We start from the raw sequence: 23,151 nt of genomic DNA, 5'->3' as shown, positions 1-23,151 counted from the left end.
AATCTATAAAAAGAAGTACCTAGATAAAAATATTGAAATAAAACAGCTTGTTAGTTGAACAGTGTATTTTGTGCTTCACTGCAGCATACAAAGGGCATTTTAAGTATATAGTAGGCTACCTTAACCGGTGTATAAAAATGCCATATATTGTCTCCGGTTGCTTTCTAATTCAAGATCAAGGTATTGTACTGTGCCAGTGAGTTTTTAGGCCAATATTAAATAATGAATTTTAACAAGGGAGGCCATAAAATGAATTGGCAGATTTTGTGAGGGATTGGACTGTAAATTTGAAATGAGAGTCCCTTCATCACAGCATCAGTTCTTCCCACCAACTGTTCAAATGCCTCAGGTGCCAGAAAGGATTAGAAAACCCTGTGAGAAAGGTTGGCAGTTCTGCTGATGATAGTGAAAAAGCAGCTCTGTTTTTTCTGCTTTTAAGTGAACACCATGAGCACAGTATGAGACTTTACATTTTACAGTCTTAGTCTGGGTCATAAGAAGATTCTATTACAATGCATCAGTTACCTTTGTGTTTATAATCAGAGCTAATGCAATAAAGTAATATCCTGCAGGTGTCTGCCTGGGTGCCATCTGATTGGTTTTAACCCCGTTTTCAAGCCTTTCCTTTTGTTAGACCTGGAGGTACAAAGTATAACTTGGTAGTGCACAGTGACAGTCAATATTTAAAGAGGCTGTCTAAATTAAAATAAGAAGAAAAAGGAAAATCCTTTAACCATGTTAGAAATAACAATGCTGGGCATAAAAAGTGATTTTTTTAAATGAATTTTCTTTCTAGCATATAGATTTATGTATATTTTGCACTTCACTCAGCTTGAATGGTTATCTGTGCACTGTAAACTACATTTTGTGATCTTTTTGTATACTAGTCCAATCCTACACTAAAACAAGACATTAAAAATCCTTCTTTTTATCAATCATAAAATGATTTATTTTTCTAAAAAGTTGTCAGAAACAGTTATTGGCAAAATCTAAAAGCTGAGCCATAAGTTCTTGGTAGTGGCCCTTTAAATCATATACACATAGATTGAAATCCTTGCCCTGTTGAAGTCAATAGCAAAACTCCCATCAACGTCAGTGGTATCAGGATTTCACCCCTAGTGTTGAGTTTTACTGTCTGAAAGAACTGATATAAAACCAGTATTTATGAGGGGAAAAAAAAGCCAACTGCAGGGAGACTTACCCAGCATTATTATGTTCCCAGTGACTTCTAACAGAAATGTTTCTACTGTGGTGTGATAAGGTATCCACCTGGCAGAAGCCCTGAGCAAGGTTAATGTGAGCCAGAAGAAGCCAATTAATTTAAGATGCTGCACCTGGAGGAGATCCAGGGATTGATAGGGCCTAGTGGCAGATGAAGCCCAACTGGAGGAGGAGCTGAGCTGGAATTATAAAGTCACCAGTGAGAGCAAAAAGTGGCATCAGGGAGCAGTTCTGTAGTTACTCCCTAGAGGGAAAGTGAGCTGATCAAAGACAAGTAAGAGATCCAGGAGAGGATAAGCGCTGGAACCCAGAGTAGTAGGCAGGCCTTGATTCCCCTGCCAGCCATTGGTAAAGTGGCACAGGACCAGGAGTTGAAACAGAAGATTGCCTGAGATGGCATATGAAAGGAGGGGACTATGTAGTGACCTGGCTGGGTGGCTGAGTCATGAAGAGGGACTACCCCAAGGCACAGAGAGAGAGAGAGAGGGGTCATAGTGTGAGGAACTGACAGAAGACAAGATCTAATTCCTAGCCTAGCCACAAGGAGATGTAGCTGTGGTGAGTGGAGTACTTTTATGTGGATTATATCTTAGGTAATATTTAACTTGTTGGCCCAATGCATATACAAATATCCATGTCTTGCCAAAATGGATGAGCTCTAGAAATGCTAGAAGATTCTGGCTCCTTATTGAGAAGAAAAGATTGGCCACAGAAGACCTCAGGCAATCAAAAGTGAGGAGCTGGAGCACCCATGCGGATGTGATCCCTGTGGCATGTACTCCGCTACAGCTATTTTGCTGTAAATTTAAACACCTTATCCATGGCTGAGAATCAAGATGTTTTCCTATGATAGAGATGCCATAGAACAAATGAACTTGATAGCTTATTCTCTGGGATAAAGATAAGCAAAGCTTATATTGGAGTGTTATGAGGATCCTCAAGGCCCTTATTATTGGGATTTTTTGGTGTTGAAAACAGTTTTCTTTATCCTCTTTTACTGCTCTCTTACTCAGGCCTGATTCACAGCTTACATGATACAAGTAACACTGGAGAACCAGGCCCCTAGCTGATGTGTTGTTTCCGTAGATTTTAGGAGAGTCATTTATAAATAGTTGAGCTGAGCTTATAATGGCTGAGTTCTGGAATGTATCTGCCATCTATGGAGGATCACAATGATACGATATAGCTGTGGCTCCTTCAAGTTTCACAACAGCTGTCTTTTTTAATATGTTCAGTTGGGCAATTCATCTTCTCAGTGTAGTAGGTGCACACCATAGAGTATACTCATGGAAGTTCCCTTGATGCACTCTCAAACATGACTGTGCATAACTAACACAGTCATGTTTGTATGCAACATGTGATGGCTTTGATCTTTTTTTACATTTATCTTTACAAGTGTGATACTATTTGGTAGCTCAGGACCAGCATAGTAACACCAGCTACTTCATGTGAATGAAGTTAAGTGTCATAACTCACTGAAACCAGGATGTATTACACATAGTGCATGTCTCTACTTCTTTGTTTTTCATATTTTGTTTACTCATGACCTGCAGTTTAAAACACACTTGAAGGTAGCAGTTGTCATGTCAATGCATTTATCCTTGTAGCTCAAGGAAATGAGGAGTAAGGGTAAGATCTTTAGGCTAGTGGCTGCGAGATTCTTTTTGTTGAGTTAAATATTTCATTTGATTTGTATGTCTCTCCTGTTGCATTGGAGCAGTGGCACTAATATACAGCATTGATTGGGAAAGAGTCCAGCTAGAAGGAATTTTTTAAAAAAGTTAAAAGTCTTGTGGAATGTGGAAAAGGGTTATTATATCATGAAGCTATTTTAAGCCTAGTCTATACAGAGTTTTTTATACCAGTATGTCTGTATCAGGTAGGGGCATGATTCTGCACCAAAATGGTTATATTATTACAGCCCCTACTGTGGACAGAGTTATACCAGTAAAGAGTTATACCCATCTCACTTATTCCATTCCCCAATAAGAATTTTTAGATCAGTATAAGCACATTCATGCTAAGCGATACTACCACCAGTATAATCAAGCAGTACTACTTCTAAATGCAGATGCATCTTAAACTTGGCAAAAGCAATTTAAATGCAGCTAATTGGAAATATATTTATAACTGTAAAAGGATGAAATTGATTCTTTGGCTAGCCCTCTGCAGAAAGATTAATTTTTCTCTACATGAATTTATCTAGGGAGGAGCCCAAGCTATGAATTTTGGATCAAAAGCTGAGCTTTATCTATATTTCAAGGTGTTTGCATTTGGATCTGTTGACTTTGGCCTATCACTAAATTAATAGAAAATACTTATTTTTGTTTTTCTGAAGCATCTACTCAACAAGCTCCTGTTGGAGCACCAACAGAATTTCAGTCATGAGTGAATCAAGATTATTCAGTGGACAAAGCAGGAACTGTAGGGTTAAAATGAATGTGTGTGTTTACTGGATAAATGAATAAAATATCCCAATTTGAGTACCATGCAAAGCAATCCACTTTTAATTCATTCACCTCTTTAGAAAATGTCTTGTTCATTATGACAGATACCATAAAGGGGAAAGCAAGTACTGATCAAGGAAGGGTCATATTACAATGGTTGACATGTCAGATAAACTTGAACTACAAGATGCCATAATAGTCAAGAGAAAACATCTATCATTTACAAAGTGCTTCAGTCAGTAATACTAAAAATGAAATGTGAGATTAATAGACCTTCCTGAACATTAAGTGGGGATCTTGCCTTCATTTGAACTGCTGCTTTTTCTGAAGGAAAAAACCAATTTCGTTACAAACATAATAGATGCTCACACATGCCTGTTGCATTGTGGGTTCAGTGATGTTTATATTTTCTTGTCATAGGGATTAGTGTGTTAGAAACTGTAATTTGAGGGAAAATTCATCCATTGAGAAGCAAACTTCTTGATTGGCACAAAAGTTCACATTCAGCTTCAGATTGTGGGAGAGTAAGCCCCAGTCATCTATTTGGCAGATAGGGGGTGGTTAGCTAGCCTGCTCCCATAGCTCTCTGCTTCCTCCCTGCCAAGCCACATTACGCAATCTTTTGGGGAACCTGAGCCCAAAATATAATTAAAGGCCTGATGCAAAGCCCACTGAAGTCAGCAGACTCTTCCTGACTTTTTTGGTGTTTCGATCGGGTCCCAAATCTCTAACATAAATCTCCTTAATAAAAGAATAGTTTTAGATGTAAGTATCTTTTATTTCATTTGGGCCAAAAAGTATTGAATATGCATGAGTGGCAGTACTATAACTGATTATTATCTTGTGGGTTTGACTACCACAGAGCAAATGTGTAATATGTTCAGTTTATTCAATATAATAAAACCCATATCTGAATGCACTGCAGATTTTTAACTTATAACACTCAGTGATACTGAATGGTTAGTCTAGAGTGTAACACTGGAAAATAACCTCAATTTTGGCAAAAAAAGAGAAGTGTATGTATATACCTGTGGCTATGTCCTTGGGGGCTTGAGGCATGTTCCCTGTGTGTCTGAACATTTACCAATTCAGACATTTAAAATGTCTGATACTTGAAAGTACAGGTTAAGAGCCCGTAGAAGACAATTTAATAGGGAAAGAGAGATCTTGTTTAATTTAGTAGAAACACTAGTTTGGCAATACCTATTTGCCTTTTGAGGTTGCCTGTAAAAGTTAATGTCCCATTAGCTTGCCACTGCTGTAATGACGTCTGTCTAAAAATTGTGGTACCTTGAATGGATTTTTTTCTTTAATTAAAATGTGTTTAAATTTCCCTGTATTCACTAAGATGAGGTATGTGCACTATGTGTCAGTTACTTGGGACAAAAGTTTACAACTTGAGTGCTCAAAATTCCATTTGGATTTAGATGTCTGGGCACCCAAATAAATGCCTTGGGTTTCAGAACTGCTGACCATCAACAACTCTGACTTCAGTGCTGTGCTCCCACAGTTCAAGCCTATCAAATATAGCTGTAGCCTGCCTTGTTACACTTGGCACTACGACAGGATGAATTTAATCCCATTTAGCTGCAGGCTTACGTAGACTGTACCATGTGCCTCAGTTTGGAAAAATATGTTGAAAAACTATCACATTTTGCTTGAGTAGATTTGGAATATATAGACTTTATTCTAAAACTCTATCCCCCTATATAGATCTAATGCTTGTGGTATAATATCTCTTTTAGTTAGGCTATCTCGCATAAGTATGCCAAAAATCTGCTGAGGTATTGTTTAGGTATTAGTATAAACTGCCCATTACGTCATCCTATGAGAGATGACATTGCTCCATGTTGTGGGGAAATATTGTAACTTTTATTATGTTGTCATTTTGTGTCTGTAATTACTGTGCACAACACTGATTATATTTAAAACTTAGCAAATAAAGTTTAGCTTGCCTCCAGTATATGGATCACAAGCTAAGCCAAAGTTCTTTTGAGCAAAAAATAATAATGATTAAGAGCTACTTTTTGTACCTTTCTATTGATTGTGCGGCCTCATCTTGTGACTGATTAAAATCAATAGCTTTGAAACCGACAAAACAATATATTATGGAAAGGATAAGAGTCAGCATGACAACAAAATGATACAAATGATCTTGACTATAACACTTAAAGCTTTTAGAGTACAACCTCTTTCCTCTTCACAAGGAAAGTAGTACTGTGAGCAATTTAATCAGTATCCACTATTCAACTGTGGGGGTCAAAAACCCTATAATGTAGCTGGTGTTGCTCAACTGAAACCATTTCTAGCTTCTAACAGGCCATTATGTCATTTTAAGGTTTAAAAAAATAAATAAATAGAAACATATCATAAAACACAAGTTAATGCACTCTGTTCTGAGGAAAAAAGGAGTTTTATTAGGCATCCCTTCAGCTGAAAAACAGTCATCCCATTTTTCACTATGATATTGCGTGTGTGTGTGTCGCCCTCCCACCCCCCAAAAAGCCTTAGTTAAAAGGCCCTTCTTAAGATTGACAAGTCAAGCCCTTAAATGTTGGGCAATCCCAAAATTTAAATTCCTGGTGCAATGTTATTCAGCCTCCTTGTGCATATGATATCACATTATGATACAGTCTTTAATTATAGGGTGGTGATTTTATATGTATTGTCATAACAACTTAGGAGACCTAGTCATGGACACAAACCTAGTGAAGAAGCACAGAACAAAAAGGCAGTCTCTGCCCCAAAGACCTCAGACTATGGGTAACGAATACAGAAAGACCAGTGGGGGAGTGACCATCGTGATAGGGAGTGTCTATCCCTATCACAGGATTAGCCATTGTGATAAGGAGTGGTCTCAGCACATCAGCTGCCTAAACATTGTAAAGTGTGTTTTTGTTTCCAATTTTTGAAGGAAGATAACTATCTTCCACCTGGACACACAATGTTCATCTGAGATTTGTTTGCTGTATTGCATGGTTGCAAGTATACTGGTTAAAAGTGGACCTTATCAAACCAATTTAGTTTTGTATTTTACATGACTCAATAGGTAACTCACAGAGTTAGGAACTCAACTCTGGAATCCTGAGATTGACAGTTTCATTTTATAATCACTAGATATACTCCCTCCAAATAGGGAAAGTATATGTAATAATGTTCCGAGTTACTTTGGTTAGGAAAATAATTTTGTTTGTCTTATCTACTAGAACATGTTAAAATGGAAGACTCTCAAACAACACATGGACAATTGATGTCTTATTAATACACTGACTTTGCAGTACACATTGCATGCATTTAACTGATGTAACAAAATAACTGCAGCAAGGTAATTACAGCTCATTATGCTGCAAAGTGGATTAATTGACATTTAATAAATATATTAATTCATATAATACAATTAACTAATGTGCTAGTTGGCTTTCTTTCTCTATGTTAATAGCAAGAATCATTCCTTCCTAAATAAACACTACAAATACCAAATAATTAAACAGTATTAATGTCATTAGAAAATATTACGGTATCACTAATATACAGATGAAAACAAAACACAATCCTCAAGAAGAGCAGTCGTGTTTTGAGCAAAGTTTTATAACTGCATATGCAAGAAATTTCCATAGTTTCCACATTTTATGAGCGTAACTTCCTAATGTGATTAGGCATGAGACTGAATTAAGCCTTCCCAAACCTAAAATTACTAAAATCCAGATTGCCATTGATACTGCGAAGCAGTAGAAATACTATAGTTATGGAAGGGTCTAGTTTATTGTGTAACTGCTTTTTCTAATTTATGTCAAGAAAAGACTTCTTATTTTTTCCACAAATAATGTAAAGAAACATATGTTCCCATCTTTATAAAAGAGAAAAACTATAGAGTAAAAGAGTATTGCAGGACAGAGGAAAATAACTAAATGTTTTGATATACCAGTGTACATATAGTTATGTACAATTTTAATATTAATATTTTGGACATCAGTGCCTTCACTTTTTTAAACTGGAAATTAAGATTTATTCCCCCACTAAATTGTACAATAGTCGTTTTTTGCACAATGCTAATTATATTTTCATGTTTGCCTTCATCTATTTTTAATAATTAATTTAGTCTGCAGCTGTAACAATCTCTGCATCTTCTGACTGTTCCAAGCTTTACGATAAATATATAATGGTAATTTTTCTGTTTACACGAAAGAAAATACTAGAACTGAAATAAGTAAAGTAAGAACATAGTGTAAACTGTTGTCACTTTTCTCAACTTAATTTTGTTTGTCACTTCAGAATTAATGTTGAGTTAATGTTTAATTTGGTGGCCCTGTAACTCAGGAGTTTGGTAAAGAGTTTGGATTCATTCTCCCCTTACTGATACGCTGAAATCCAGCTAAGGTTATGGTGACTGAAAGTCCGTGCCATTTTATGGTGGTTTGGTGGCCTGTGTGAAATGGTCCCAAGACAGTTATTAGGGTCCAAATATCTTCTTCTTCATAACTAGCACCTTTGTTAGCAGTTGATTAAAATTTTAGGGTTGCAAAGTAACTATGCCTAAGATAGACAACTTTACTTTGGGTATTTCATATTCAAATGTAATTTGTCTGCCTTTGGTTTACTCCTTGTGCTCTGGTCGAGTCTTTGACACACACTCACATTCTAGTTGTTCTACAGAACCCTTGCCTCTTTTATTGCACAGAATGGACAGTGAATGAATCAGAGGGCGTAAAAAGGGAAAGATTGTTCTCTTGTGGTTAAGACTCTGAACTTGGACCCAGGAAATCTGAACTCTGCTTTTCTTATGTGAAGTTGGGCAAAACTATCATGAAGTATGAGCCCTGCCCTCTCCCTATTCCCTTCATTTTTTTTTTTTGCTTCCCCTTGCTTGAACCCAGGACCAATCGACTCAGTGTTCAACCATGCCTTCTCTTACCTCTATTTTCTTCTACCAAATGAGCAATGATGAAGGGGGAAATGATGTAGGCATCAGTCATAAAGTAAATGGGAGGAAAGAAAAATAAATGGTGGTGCGCCTGTGACTCCTCTCCCAGGATTCTCTTCCACTAGCAGGCTTTCTCTGCCTCCCTCACTGGCAGTATCAGCCCCTTTTTGTATTGTGGGCTGTGTCCAAGCAGAGCTCAGCTGTGAAGAAAACAATTATGCAGAGATTCACGTAACAGATTTGCAATTTTTCACTCGGGTCCCTGGATCACAGCCTGCCTAGGTCAAGGGTTATGGAGTTGGATCACTATATTTTTCAGATCCTGGTACCTTTAGCACTGTGAAGCTTGGGACAGGTGAGGAACTTGCAATCCAACTGAGTCTTCTTCTGCCACATAGTCCCTTTGAGAATCTCTGGGACTAGAGCTCCCCAAGATTGCTGGTTGTCCCTGGAACTCAATTGCAATATCAGTTTTATGAACCTTCAGTTCTGGGAGCAGAGATTGAGACCAGTTTTTTTTTCTTCCATTGTGATAACAGGACAATTAAAGACTGTATCTATAAACGGGGGACAACAGGAATGCCCCAATGTTGGCAAGATCCATTATGCTTTGGGGTTGTTTTTTTTTGTTTGTTTTGTTGTTTTTGTTTTTTTTTTTTATTAGAGCTTCCAGTAGGGCTATGTCTTCTCCATCGGGATGGGATGGATGTCCTCTTTATGCTTACCCTGTGAGCAGAGCTCTGTGGGATGGTGTAGCCCCATGTTACTCCTCTTGCTCAGTCTCCCATTAGTTCAGTCATTCCCATGCATGAGCCTGAGCCATCATGCTTCGGTTTCATAGTTTGAATTGGCAAACTGCCAGCTGAGGGATTCTTCTGGGGAGAGGGGGATTCTTCTGGGGGTGATGGTCCAATTGGCCCCAAAACCACCAGGTGTGTGCTTGTCACTTATATAGATTCTCACTAGTGTAAATCTACAGTATGCTGGGTTTTCACTTTGGGATTTTCAGCAAGGTGAATGGATGGCCTCTGAAGGTGCAATCTCCACTTACTGTGCCCCATTATAGGTAGCAAAAACATTTTTGCTTATTTATTTGGTTATTTGTACAGTGCATATAAAGCTCCAACTGTGTGGTATAACCAATGCATTGTTTTCTGTCTTTGTGGTTGTGCCTCATTATAGGGATAAAATTACAGATGGGATAAAATTTGCTCTAATCCTTTGGCTAGTCCTCTTGGAGTTTGTCACGGCCATGTTTGTGGCTGTGCTTTAAAACAAAGGGGAGGTTGATTGCCTTTATCGTTGGCCTTTTGTCGATGGGAGATGAAGTTGGGTAGGTCCTATGATAGATTTGCCATTCTACAGAGAACAGCACTGCACATGTAATGAGCCTTTGTTTTTTATGTGGTCAAGATAGTTCAGAAACAAAAGACGCTAGTTCGTTTTTGTTCAAAAATGCTTTGGTGCTTTGAGGCATTTAAATCCCTCCTATTCTCAGTGGTTAAAGCTTTCTCCTGCACTACACCTTTTCTAAATCCCATCTAGGTGCACACAGCCAGACGGATAACAGTAATGTGGGTGAAGAATGTTGGCATTTCCACTGAGGCATTTATAAGGCAGCAGTGTGGAACATGGTCAACATCCCCTCCTCTGTTCATCACTTTCTGCAGATTACATCTTTTGTCATCAACTGAGACATCCTTCAGAAAGAAAAGTTCTACATGCAGCTAGGTTACAGAAAAGACCTTCTCCTTGCTTATTGCTAGTGTAACTCTAGTCATGTCTATGCCACTTGGGGGATAGGGAAGTGTGGGACATAACAAAAAAGGAAAACTACATACCAAAATGAGTTGTTTGTCACATTTCACCCCTTATCTCATGCCTTCATAATCATTCCTGTATGCACACAACTAAATGGAAGAGCTCTAGAAATAACTGCGCTATTGTGGGGGTAAGGTTATTTTATTCTGGATGACTGGCTTTTTTTTTCTACTTTCTCCCGGAAAGTGGAGTCAAGGCAACTAACTGTAATGATTAGGAAAGGGGAAGATGAAGGACCAATAAACACAACATACAGATAAACAATTTCCCTTAAACCCAAGAATTGCTTCTATTCTACTCTGCTAATTATAAAATGACTACCTGCAACAAAAAAGGCAGATGCAATAAAGCTGGTGTGCTTAAAAGTAACAACAGCAAAAGCTCATTATTTGTGATCTGAAGTTATCTGGCTCAGTCATTTAGCTTGCCAGCCTGCAATAGCACACTATATGAATCAGTAATAACCTAATTATAGTTATTAGGCAGGTGTATCCATTCTTTTTTTTGTAAATGAACACTGATTCCAGAAATAAAGTAAGAAAAAGGTAGACAACAATTAGGTGCACCTAGAAAACACCAGAAAAGAATAGAGTTGATATAATTATCTGTTTGCAGTACAGTCAGCAGTTTTTTGCCAACTTTTTAAATAAGATTATAGAAGATGAAACAGAAGAGCTTACTTCAGCTCTTAAGAAAGATGTAAGCAATTTTAAATTGTACTTACTCCCCAGGGAGAGTGTGAAAATATTTCTAGTAAATTAAAGTATAATAAAAGCAATTGCTGGATAACATATTTTCCATATTAATTTCTTAATTTCTAGGATGCTTAATTGTAGATCTCAAGGGCATGAGGTTAAAGCAGCACATTTCCATGTTGAATCTGTATACTGTGTGGCTTTTATCATTGCCACTTTTTAGCTAGAAAATGTGGCCTGTCTCTTCCCTCCAAATTCACCTGAAATCTGGGGTTTATTTAATTTTTATTTGGAATTAGACTGTACAAATTTTACACATGTAGTGAGCATTCAGTCAAACAAGAAGTCCCAGCTTGAGTGAGGGTTACATAGCCTACTACAAGGTTTCTTTTGACAATCATTTGGGATGGAAATTTAAAGGGGGGTGCACATGTCAAAGACAGTTTCAGAAGTTAACCAGGGAGACCAAAAGCGGGGTCACTAGGCAAAAGATTGCCTCTCTCTGTCCTCCAAACTAAATGATTGGCATAGGCTGGAGGAGTCACCTCACAGGAATCATCTTTTTATTTATATTTATTTTGACATTCTCGTTCCTCAAAGCAGTGTAGTCTGTCCTCCTTCCTGATGGGACAATATAAGGCAATTATGGGAGGAATTTCCATGAGGTTGTTGGTTTTCAAGAGGGAAGGATCACACCTTTCAAAGTGTGCCACAAAAGAGAAACAGTGCATTACAAGCGGGGTAGTCTATCCCCGTTACCTGGGCTATAGTCCTTTGAGAAAACTGTCACCAGCTGGACTGGCTTTGTGTCTAACGTGGGGAGATTCAGTCTTATGAAATCATGGGTCCTAATGATGAATTCCATCCAGTGAAACAGGTGGTCTAGTGCAGACAAGAAGACTTGAATTAACTGGTATATTTGTTAGCATGAATGGAACTGTTTTGAATTTACTACTCTGATTAGGAAGATCAGGCTTCACTCAAGTCACTCTTGTAAACTTTAAGAGGTTAGAATAATAAAATAGATGGCTGTATTTTCACCACTTCTGTATCAAAAATGTCACTGATGTTACCAATATGACTCAAAAAGTTACTTTTAGCCTAAGAGGCATAGTGCATTTTAAAGACATGCAAATTGCATGTAAACTGCTGGAAGCAGCTTGCTAAAGTTTACTAGCTTCATTGCAGTACAAAGTGATTAGTTGCTACCTATCACTTTTCTTCAGCTCAGGAGATTGCTGTGTGCCCCATGGCTGTTTTAATGATAATATACTGTATTCCACTAGCAAACTTGTTAGAACATATCACATTTACTCTGAGATGATCAAGGATAATTAAGTATATAACCCCTTTCCACTCTGTTTAGGTGAAATCATGTTCAGGCTATAACACAAACCAAATAAATAAATGAAGATAAGTAAATGTAAGGTGAACACAAGGTCTACAATGCATGAAACCATACATATGTAAAGGAAAAATGGTGAGAGACATGTGAAACAAATCTTTGAGATAATTTATCTCTGTTCCATCCTTTGCATTTTTAACTAGAACAATTTTTATCACTGCATAATAATTACATATTGTGTGGTAGTGGTGGTTTTTGGGAGACATCAGGGTGGCTTTCATAGATCTGAAATTTTAAAAACGATGACATCATTATGATATAGTCCAACCGCTTAACATAACAGTCTGTAGAATTTGAGTGAACCTCTTCTGTCCAGCCCTTATGACCGCATTATCCATTTTTCTACATTTATTAGAGTGTAGAAGTTTATATGCCAGATAATCACTTGGGGAAAAATGTCTGCTGTCAAGAGGTAGATCATCAGCCCTTATGTCTTACTTTCGACTCCCAAGTGTTCCTCCGCTACTGTGCTGTCCTTTTGCCCTATGTGTATGTCCTGAAAAAATCCTTTTGTATAGTTTGTGTAATATTTATATACATACACTTTAAAAAATCCTTTGTGCTAACTTCAGGTTTGCCATTTCCTTTCAAAACATACTAGCCTTCACTGTCTTAAATGATTGTTTGGAATGACTTTCTTAAGATGGCTCAGCTGAATGATTAAAACCCCTAACCCCTTCCAGATTAGGGGTGTATGTGACTAGGACATTAAGAATCAAAAGGAATAACAAAGTGCAGGTGTGCAGCCTCTTTCATATGGTGTGGTAGTGTATGTAAACTCCTACTATAAAAGAGAAGCGGTGAGACCCTCATGATTATTTTAGAAATGAACCTGTTCTCTAGTACAATACTGGGTCTTCTTCGTCAAACCATATTGGGAATTCATTAATATGCTTTCCTTTATTTCATACTGCAGTTGTCACTGTAGCATATTAGCCACCAGGCCACAAGAGTTGATAACATTTCCTGGCTGTCCCTGGCTGGAAATGCTGCCAAATGAGGGGCAAATTCAATTAAAAAAAAAAAAAAAAAAAGTCTATCAGATAGACAGCACTAGGAAAACATTGAAATCATTGAAAAACACAGATAGTAGATACATGCACTGTCATTTCACCCTCTAGTGCTGAATCACAGAGGAACTAAAAAGCCCCAATGGAGAAGTTCCTGTGGCTTTAGAAATAGAAACTTTGTGTTTTGGTAACTGAAGGTCTAACCTGATGCTGATGGTTTCTGCTTTAACTGGTTGCCATGGATTCTGTTGTGAGCAAGCAAAGTGATTTGTTAAGTTTGACAAATGTGAATAGCAGAAAGAAGCAGAAAGTGAAGGGAATGAAGAGGAAACGATGTAAAATGATGAAAAGAGCACGAGGACCGTTTGGAGCACTGTCTCCTGCCAAATTGTATTATTGGTCGCCTTCACTCTCCATCTTTGCAATTACATAGTTTTTTGTTTATCAATATTTTTACTTTGTAGTAAAATGAATATACACTCTGTGTGTGTGTGCGCGCGCTGATGGTTGAAGCCAAGGAAAGTTACAAATATTTTTGGTCATTTAAATAGCATGCTATACCAGTAAATTCCACTACTCCTCTCCTTCCCCCCCCCCACCCCAAACGCTCCAATGGAGAACTATCACTTCAAAGGTACAGGATATTAAAATTAGATTTTAAAGTCAGTGTAGTATTCAAGACAACTATAAGGGAACTGACAGGAAGAATCATGATGTTTGCATTTCTTTGTTTAACTGTGACACATCTTAAGGTCCTGATCATACAAAGATTTATTCACCTGGTTTACTTTATACACGGTGAATGAGATCCTAATCCCTGCTCCAGTCCCATCACATTGGGTAACAGGGCTGGAGTGGAATCAGGCATTCCTTAAAGACCCAGTTCTGACTCCCAGTGCATTCTCCTAGTGCAGGCACTGTGGAAAACAGCCATAAGACTGTCTTCTGAAGACCCACTTGCAGACTCCACTGGTATAGGAGGTATGCCGGGGTGAGACCTCATCACATCGTGCTGTGGAAATTCCACACAGTTTTATGGCATATAAAGCAGCCACAGAATGCTACCATAATTTAGGTAATCCCTCAGAACAGCACAGGATTGGGAAACTGCAAAGATTATTTAGTGGTGCAGTACAGAATCCAACCTTGTGAGCAGTCTTTAATCAATGGGACTGCCCATTTGTAAAGTTACGCATGAGCAAAAAATCTTTGCAGGACTTAGGTCTAACTATGTATTTATCACAAATGTGCTTTTCTTATCCTTCTAAAACTATGCTAGGAAACGAAAGTTTATACATTTTTTTCCTGTGTGGCGTTTGAAATGTTACAATGTACTGTAGAAAGAATTCTTAGGATAGATAGTGGCTATATACAAAAGTGTTTGCTTCTTGGCTTTTTTAATACAACTTCTTTTTCAAAGATACTCCTTTTTAACATGAATTACAGTGTTGTTACATCATTTGCATTGTTAAAATGAGATCTATAGAGAGTATTGTCTACATTTTTTATAGGTGAAAAGAGAATGGGGGGGAGGGTGCGGGGGGAACCTCAGCAAAATAACACACAGGAAGAACAGAAATAAAAGGAATGCTATAACGGGCAGAAAAGCCTGATAACATTATTTGTGCTTTCACCGGAAATCTAAATTCAAATAGATTAATATAACATAAGCTAAATAAAGGTTGAGTTAACGAGAAAATTATAAATGATATTCATTTTACAATAGGAGGAAAAGAGTCTGTCCAATTAGTTCTCTATTTTAAAAATTAAATACATATAATAGTACACAAGAACATTATTCTTTTTATGTCTAATGATAGATTTTAATATTGCAGCTGCAGCCAAATACCCAATTAGAGTCCAGCATGGTATATTTTCCTCATTTTCCATGTTAGTCCACCACATTAATCTTCTCTTGAGCTGTTTGTACAGATTTTATTAATCAGTATTATATCAGAGATACTGTTGGCTTTAAATGACTTACTTTCTGGTGTATGCAACAAAATCACTCTGCATGGACTAAGCACCATTGATGGCTAATCAATGTATAGCAGGTTTAGCATTTTAAAAAAATATGTAATCATTTTTTTAATATTTTTGAGCCTATTACTTTGGGTCCCAGTGTCTATAATGCTGATCTTTATTTATTTTTTGTTAATGAAAAGATGGAATCCTTAAAAACAGAACACGATAGTTTTGCCTCATTTCAGAATTATTTTTGTCCACCCATATTTATCAAAATAGACCTCTTTACAGTGCTTGTGTATGTGTAAAAACAAACAAACCAACAAAAATCCCACAAAACAAGCAAACAAAAACAACCGCCCACCAATACTGGAGGAAAGTGGGTGGGCAGGAATTTAAAAAAGAAAAGATAGAAATTAAATGGGTTACTTTGAAGTCCAAAGCAGTAAATGAGAAATGTAGTTATTGGTGCCTTCCAGCCTATAACTTTATTTTGCATAGTGAGGCACAAGGGGCATTTGAACATATGAAAAGACTTGAGCTTAATTGTTAAGATTCTGCTCAGCTGTTTCACGGTGATTTGCACTGTTTAGCATTTCTGTACATTAGGTAGTATATTTAATGTTTCCCATTTCAATCCAATTTATGTATGTTTGGCTGCAGACCAGTGCCGTGGGCACACAGTATGGAATTGTCATAAATCTGCCTATGCTGAATACAAGTGCTGTATCGCTACAGTCGATAGCATGCTTGCATGAACATTTCAGAATGCTTGTGAAGCAATACTGCCTATTCCCAGCAAATCTCCTAGGGACTAAATTAATGTATCTCATATTGTATTGATTGTAGCCAATAAGTGCCTAAATGATTTGATGCGAGGCAGAGGGATTATGAAGGGAAGAGGGAAGAGACAGCTTGAAAGAAATATGCGGTTTAATTACGGGATGAATTTAGCCAATCTACTTCCCCCTAGGAATTTAACAAATAGGCCTAAGTGCACTTAGCTGTTCTTGACATCTGTTGAAATGATATCTGCCCATGATGAGGGAATCATGGGAATTGGTCTAAGGGTATTGTCAGGATCAGTGAGCCACAGGAAACTGCTTTCCTGTCTGCAAAATTAGAAGAAAGAAAATGGTGCATTAGCAGTTTTAGGTTAAGCTACAATAATTACAGCTTTCTGTAATAGAATTCCTTTCTTTGATTTAATGAAACTGGCTCTCTTTGGTAAGATGTTAAATAAATACCTTCCTCCCCGCCAAAAAAAACAATTTATATGTATATAAATGTGTATAGAGAGAGAATGAGAGACAGGTTTGAGTCCAAAACTGTACTCATGGTGTGCTGTTGGTGGAAACTTTATGTATGTTGTTTGCAAGAAGTATCCAAGCTTACATTTTTTATGACCCATTACAAAATGTTATGAAACTTGGAATCTCTTAGGTAAGCAGCAGATGTAATAAAAACTATAGCTTCTACGTAAATGCAATGTAAAGACCAGCATTGTGAAGACTGATGTTTCCTCATTTTGATTACATCTGTAATTCAGAAGAAAGTACAGATCACTTAATCTTACTGCATTTGATAGTATTTACCTCTGCAAAAGAGAACCTGGTAATAGCTTTGAAGTCCTAAAAGCTGTAATTCCCCTGCCTTATTTGAAATCTTTTGCACTGATTGGAGCATTTGTGTATTTCTTGGTGCATTATATAGAAGCCATTTCCTTTGGGAAAAAATGATAAGCATTTATCATAGGAGGTAGAAACACAAGATGAGATTGTGTATCATGTTATCCAAAGCTGCATGGGTATCAGGACTATTCATAAACAAGGAATACACAAAACTAAGTTTTCTCCATTTGTGTTTAATAGCTGCTATTTTTATAAGCCCACATCAATGGTTCTTTTTCAATTAATTTTAATAATTATAAGACAAGCATACTTTTACAGTAAAATACAAATGAGTGTATTGTCAGTATAAAAGGCATTAGAGAAGAACCCAATTCAGAATTATATTCATTATTTTTGTTGACAAGTGCTGTTCTTGTGAAAAACATTTCAGATTGACTCAGTCTGTGCTATTTCATTGGAAATTATTTGTTTAAATCCACATCCATCTAAATTCATATTTTATATTTTTTATTGGGCATAATATTAAATGCCCAAGCGTTTGATTGAAGAAAAAAGGTTGTCCTTTCAATGCTTAGCACTTAGTATTTCTGTGTATTCTGTCATGGTATGTTCCAGCCACACAAATATGCATGGTTTGGGGAGAGGAAACACACAGAAGATTAACAGGTTATGAACTTAGAGAGAGAGAGAGAGATGCCAAGTACCACTGCATGCGTTTCAAACATGTCTCTACTACTGTTGTTCTTGGTGGGTGCAACTCGTTGCAGAGCACTTTGGAAAACCTAGCCATTAGTGAAATATTTGTTTTAAAGTGGTCTCTGAAAATCAAACACATTAACTTCATAGACTTGCAGTGTTGTCATGTTGACTCCAGGATATTTGAGAGAAAAAGTGGGTGAGGAAACCTCTTTTATTGGACCAAAATCTGTTGGTGAAAGAGACAAACTTTTGAGCTTACACAGAGCTAAGAGCATTTCAAACATGGAACACTTGGCATATGCTGCCCCTTGAATTATAATAGGGAATTAGATGAGGAAAGCACAGGATTCTGTTTGGAAATGTAACTAGAGCAGGGCAGTCTTTGCAAACAGCAGCAAAGAAAGTGCCTAAGCCATCTCAATTTGGCATAGCTTTGGTCTGTCAAATAACTCGTAATGAAGGTGTAGAATTATGAAAACAGCTGATACATGCTTGAAAATCTGAAGCGAGGAAAGAATAGGAGTTCCAGAGAAAGCTTAGCAGTTAAAATGGAGAGTTTGTTTATAGCAGGGATATTTTCCCCAGCAATAAACTTTAAGTTAATGTTAACAATTTAATTTTGAATCTTTCCATTGCTAAAATCTGGATTGCTTTTCAATTTCCTGCAGAGCTTAATGTGTATGCAAATTAAAGAGGAGAAATTTTAGATACAAAAGTTAGATTGTACTTTACAAACATGCCTAATTATTACTTAATTTTTAGAGGCCTTTCTCTTTGTTTCTCATAGCTCAATTTCCTGAAACTAAACAGAACACAACTTTGGGTTTAATGATTTATTTTAAATCTTTTTGCACTATGATTTAATTGGATGTTAAGTTGCTTTTCCTTGCAGTTCCAAATACTATAGTTTTTGTTATAGCTCTTATATAATTTAAAGAAATGGGCAATGGTTATATTTTCCTTTTTCCTTGAATGAGTTATGTACCATAATATTGTAATAGCTCTTAAAACAGATGAGTTATCCAGATATCTGTGAGATAATGTGTGTTAATCTAGGCCAAGTTTTCAAACTTGGCTGCCTAAAGTTGGAGCTTTGAATCCACAATTAGGTACCTAAATATAAATTGCCTAATTTTTCTAACATGAAGGTACCTTTTGCTCCCATTGACTTCACTGGGATAGTGTGTGCCCTCAACACTTCTGAACATCAGGCCACTAATATTTAGGTGCTTAAATATAGATCCAGGAGACCAACTTGAGATACCCAGATTTTGAAATGTTGGCCATAGTTCCTTATTCCAAACATATTCCTCAATGAACATTGTATCTAAAGTAGAAAGATGGCAGTATTGTTTCCATTGGCATTAATGACAAAACTCCCGTTGACTTTGGTGCAGGATCAGGCTCCGATTGTTGTGTACTGTACAGCACTTTACTGTTGTATAAGACCTCGGTTAGGGCACTAGGTCTGCCACAAGGACAGGTAATAGGAAAATGTTTGGACAGAGCACTTTAAGTGGTAGTGAATTATGTAAATGCCTGCTCTACTCAAAGCCAGTATCTCTTTAAAAGAAGCCCAGTGCTTGCTTTGAACAAAACACATTTTAATATTTAACAACATGTTTAAGAATGTCAGACGAGGCATTGCAAAATTGAGTTTTCCTTGTTGTACTCATTTATCTACATCAGATGTATCAAGTATTAGGGTTTTTTTCAGATAACCCACAAGATTATAGTTGTCTTTATTTTTCTAATTGGGACTGCAATTAAAAGTGGAACTAATACCTCTTTTAGTATTGCTATAGGTGCTTTGTGTCTTGTATTTATATTCCCCAAGGAAATGCTTTATTTAAGAAAAAGGCATTATCCTTGGCTGCTTTTATATGTAACTACAGCTTGATTTCTTTGCAGAAACATTAAATGTCCTAAGATTATTCTCTAATTAAAGCTGATCATGGATTTCCCCCCTCCCCCCACATACATACATACACACCCACTTTGCACAGTACTGTCAATTGCCTCTTATGAATGCTTTCAATCTTGATGGACATAACTGAACATGAGCCTAAGTGGTAAAAAAAGATCAATATATTGGGGCAGTTTCGGATGGTATTCTATAGGTAGGGGTTTCTGCAATGGAACACTGATAATTTATAGACAGGAGCAAGGGGTTGAGAGCCACACAATGGATGAGTAGATAGTGATAGTGAATCCAGGGGAGTTGTGATCAGAAAGGTGTGGTGGAACACACTGAACCAGCGTCAAAGTAGCAATAGTTATCTGGGATAATGGGGGTGAACTGGGATGTAACTGATAGCTGGATCCCAACAGTCCTCTAAACCCAGTGCACATAAATAGCTTGATTCTGTGCATTATGTAGATAATTCCCAAATTTAAACTAAGCTGTTGAACATAGTGCGTGCAAGACCATTCTGAATGAACACCTCCCGACTCACAGGGAAAATAGTGGATTAGACTGAAAGGGGTTTGAGGTTCTAGTGCATTGTTACAGGTTCATGACCAGCTAGAGTAATTGGTAGAACCATTTCAAAGCATAAATAGTGATTTTACTGCTGGACCTGGCTCTAATACACTACTAGATAAAACAAGATTCCTATGTAGATGGCTCAGTGACTGTCAAAAGCCCAGTAAGGTATTTTGTAGAGCATTAATCATCTTAGTTTCTTTTCTGGGCATCTGAAAACTTTTCAGTGCTGCAGAGTTTCTCCAACTTTTAAATATGTTCTATCATGTGTGCTTTGAACTAAGATACTGCTCACACCATTGTACAAGTATGGGTGACACTGCCTAGCTACCAGCTATCAGGATTTTGAGGAACCTAGAAGTAGCATAGTGCAACATCTAACTCCGCAATTGGCAATAGAAGTACTATGCTATGTTTCTTCTCCTGGGAAGACTCGTTTGAATGCATATGAAGGCAGTTTTGCAGTGGATAAGTAACTGGAGTAGAAGACAGACCTGGACAGATGCCGTTGCCCAGCCCCAGTTTTCTACTGAAGTTGTGTATAGTGGCCAGCCTCTGGGGAGAATTCCTCCCAGCACAGGCCCAGTGTACCTATGTCATAAATGTCCCAGTGCTGTGATTTTTTTCCCTATGGAATGCAGGAGGTGGGAGTGCAGCAAGCCTGTGGTACATGCCAATGTGCATGCAATAGGTGTTGTCTTTGGTTTGAGATCTGAGTACAATTGACCTTATGTAACTGACTATGTGAACAGGGGGGTTTCTGGCTATAGAACAATTCCGAATTCCACTAGTGGCTTTAAAGCCATCTTTGCCCCTCTCTTTTTGGGCTACATTTCTGTGCTGGACTTCCTGGAGATGCAGCATAGGCTCTCACTCTTTAGTTATAGTTGTAGCTCTCACACTGACTTGCTGTGCTCTTGGGCAAAGTCACTCAACTTCTTGTGCTTCATTTCCTTTCTGTAAGCTGAAGAGAAAGTTTTGGGGGTTCTAACAGATCACAAGTGGAATATGAGCCATTGAGACAGTTGCAAAAAAAGCTAATTTTCTAGTAGGGTATTAACAGGAGTGTTAGATGTAAGACATGGAAGGTAATTGTCCCAATCTATTCGGCACTTGTGAGGCCTCTCTGGAGTGTGTCCAGTTCTGGGCATAACGCCTTAGAAAAACTGGCCAAATTGGAGAGGGTTCCGAGGAGAGCAACAAAAACGATGATAAAATAAATAAATAAACGTTTAATAAACCTGACCTATGCAGAAAGGTTTTTAAAAAAAACTAGGCATGGTTAATCTTGAAAGAAAATTACTTAAGGATGACCTGATTGCAGTCTTCAAATATGTTAAGGGCTGTTGTAAAGAGGAATGTGATCAATCATTCTCCATGTCCACTGAGGGTAGTGTCAGGAGTAATGGGGTTAATTTGCAGCAAGGAAGATTTAAGCTAGATATTATGAAAAACCTTCTGTTAGGATAATTAAACACAAGAATAAGCTTCTAAAGATGGTTGTGAAATTCCCATTATTGAAGGTTTTTAAAAACAGGTTAGACAAATACCTGGTAAGAATGGTCTAGGTATACTTGGCCCTGTTTCAGTGTGAGGGGATGAACTAGACTGGTGGCTCTCAACGTTTCCAGACTATTGTATCGCTTTCAGGAGTCTTATTTGACTTGTGTACCCCCAAATTTCACCTCACTTAAAAACAACTTGCTAACAAAGCAGGCATAAAAATACAAAAGTGTGCAGCATGCTATTACTGAAAAAATGTTGACTTTCTCATTTTTACCATATAATTCTAAAATAAATCAATTGGACTATAAATATTATACTTACTGATCTATATACTATACACTGAAATGTATAGAAAGTCATTGTATGAAAGTTTAGCTTGTACTGACTTAGCTAGTGGTGTTTATGTACCCTGTTGTAAAACTAGGCAAATATTTGGATTGATGTACCCCTTGAAGACCTCTGTGTACCTCCAGGGGTACACCTACCCCTGGCTGAGAACCACTGAACTAGATGACACCTTCAGTTCCCTTACAGCCCTGTATTTCTATGCTTCTATGTCATGCTGTCAGAGTTGAGCCCTTCAGTTATTTTTATTATTTGCATTTTGTCCAAATTTCAACTTATGTTGATTTGAACTTTTAGAATCAGCTTCTTTTGATAATTGAGGCCCTGATAATGAACGGCAATGAAATTGGAACTGTAATACTGTACTAACAGTAACTTCACCCCTTGCTCCCAGAAATATTTTTACAAAAGCAGAGTTAAAGACAGTTTAGATGATGCCAGAAAATACAGCCTTCGTAGAATAGTGAGCTTTCAAATGTAATTTGGCACTTTCTGTGGCAGAGAGGAAATATATTCTTTAAAATTCTAGTCAACAGACGACTCTGTCTTGTCAAAAAACAACTCGCCTGCTAGAATTCCTAAGTTTATGGACTGTGACACATGGTTTAATGGAAAAAACAAAATCAAATAAGTGCCAATCTCACCTGAGTATGAGAAGTTTGAAAACATAAATGGTATATGCTTATGGAAAGGGGCAGTGGAAAAGCAGAGTTGTACAGGCTCATTATTTTTCCCAAACTGTGTTTCAGCATTTCATTCTCCATGTTAGGTTATAGAGTCCCATTCTTCCATTGTGAAGAAAGGTTTCCTATCTGTGAACTCCTTTAATGCTTAGGACAAAAGTTAACTTGTCAAAAATGGTATGAAGTAACAGTTTAAATTGCAAAAGTCTGTAGTCATAATCCAAACCTCTGCATATGTTCAATTCCTAGGCAGCACTTTGTTTCGTGTATGTATTGATAACCAGCAGCTAATGAAAGTACTAAGTACTTTAAAGTAC

The 23,151-nt window shown here is 37.3% G+C and overlaps 1 protein-coding gene across 10 annotated transcripts in view; it reads left to right on the top strand.

The window, feature by feature from the left end:
• Window positions 1-23,151, top strand: part of RBFOX1 (RNA binding fox-1 homolog 1) — a 2,697,109-nt gene that overhangs the window by 2,025,688 nt on the left and 648,270 nt on the right. The gene's annotated exons all lie outside the window — the stretch shown is intronic.

Source organism: Gopherus flavomarginatus, chromosome 9 (genome assembly GCF_025201925.1).
Source record: "Gopherus flavomarginatus isolate rGopFla2 chromosome 9, rGopFla2.mat.asm, whole genome shotgun sequence".
NCBI classification, from domain to species: domain Eukaryota; kingdom Metazoa; phylum Chordata; order Testudines; family Testudinidae; genus Gopherus; species Gopherus flavomarginatus.
This window is presented reverse-complemented; position numbering and strand designations above follow the sequence as displayed.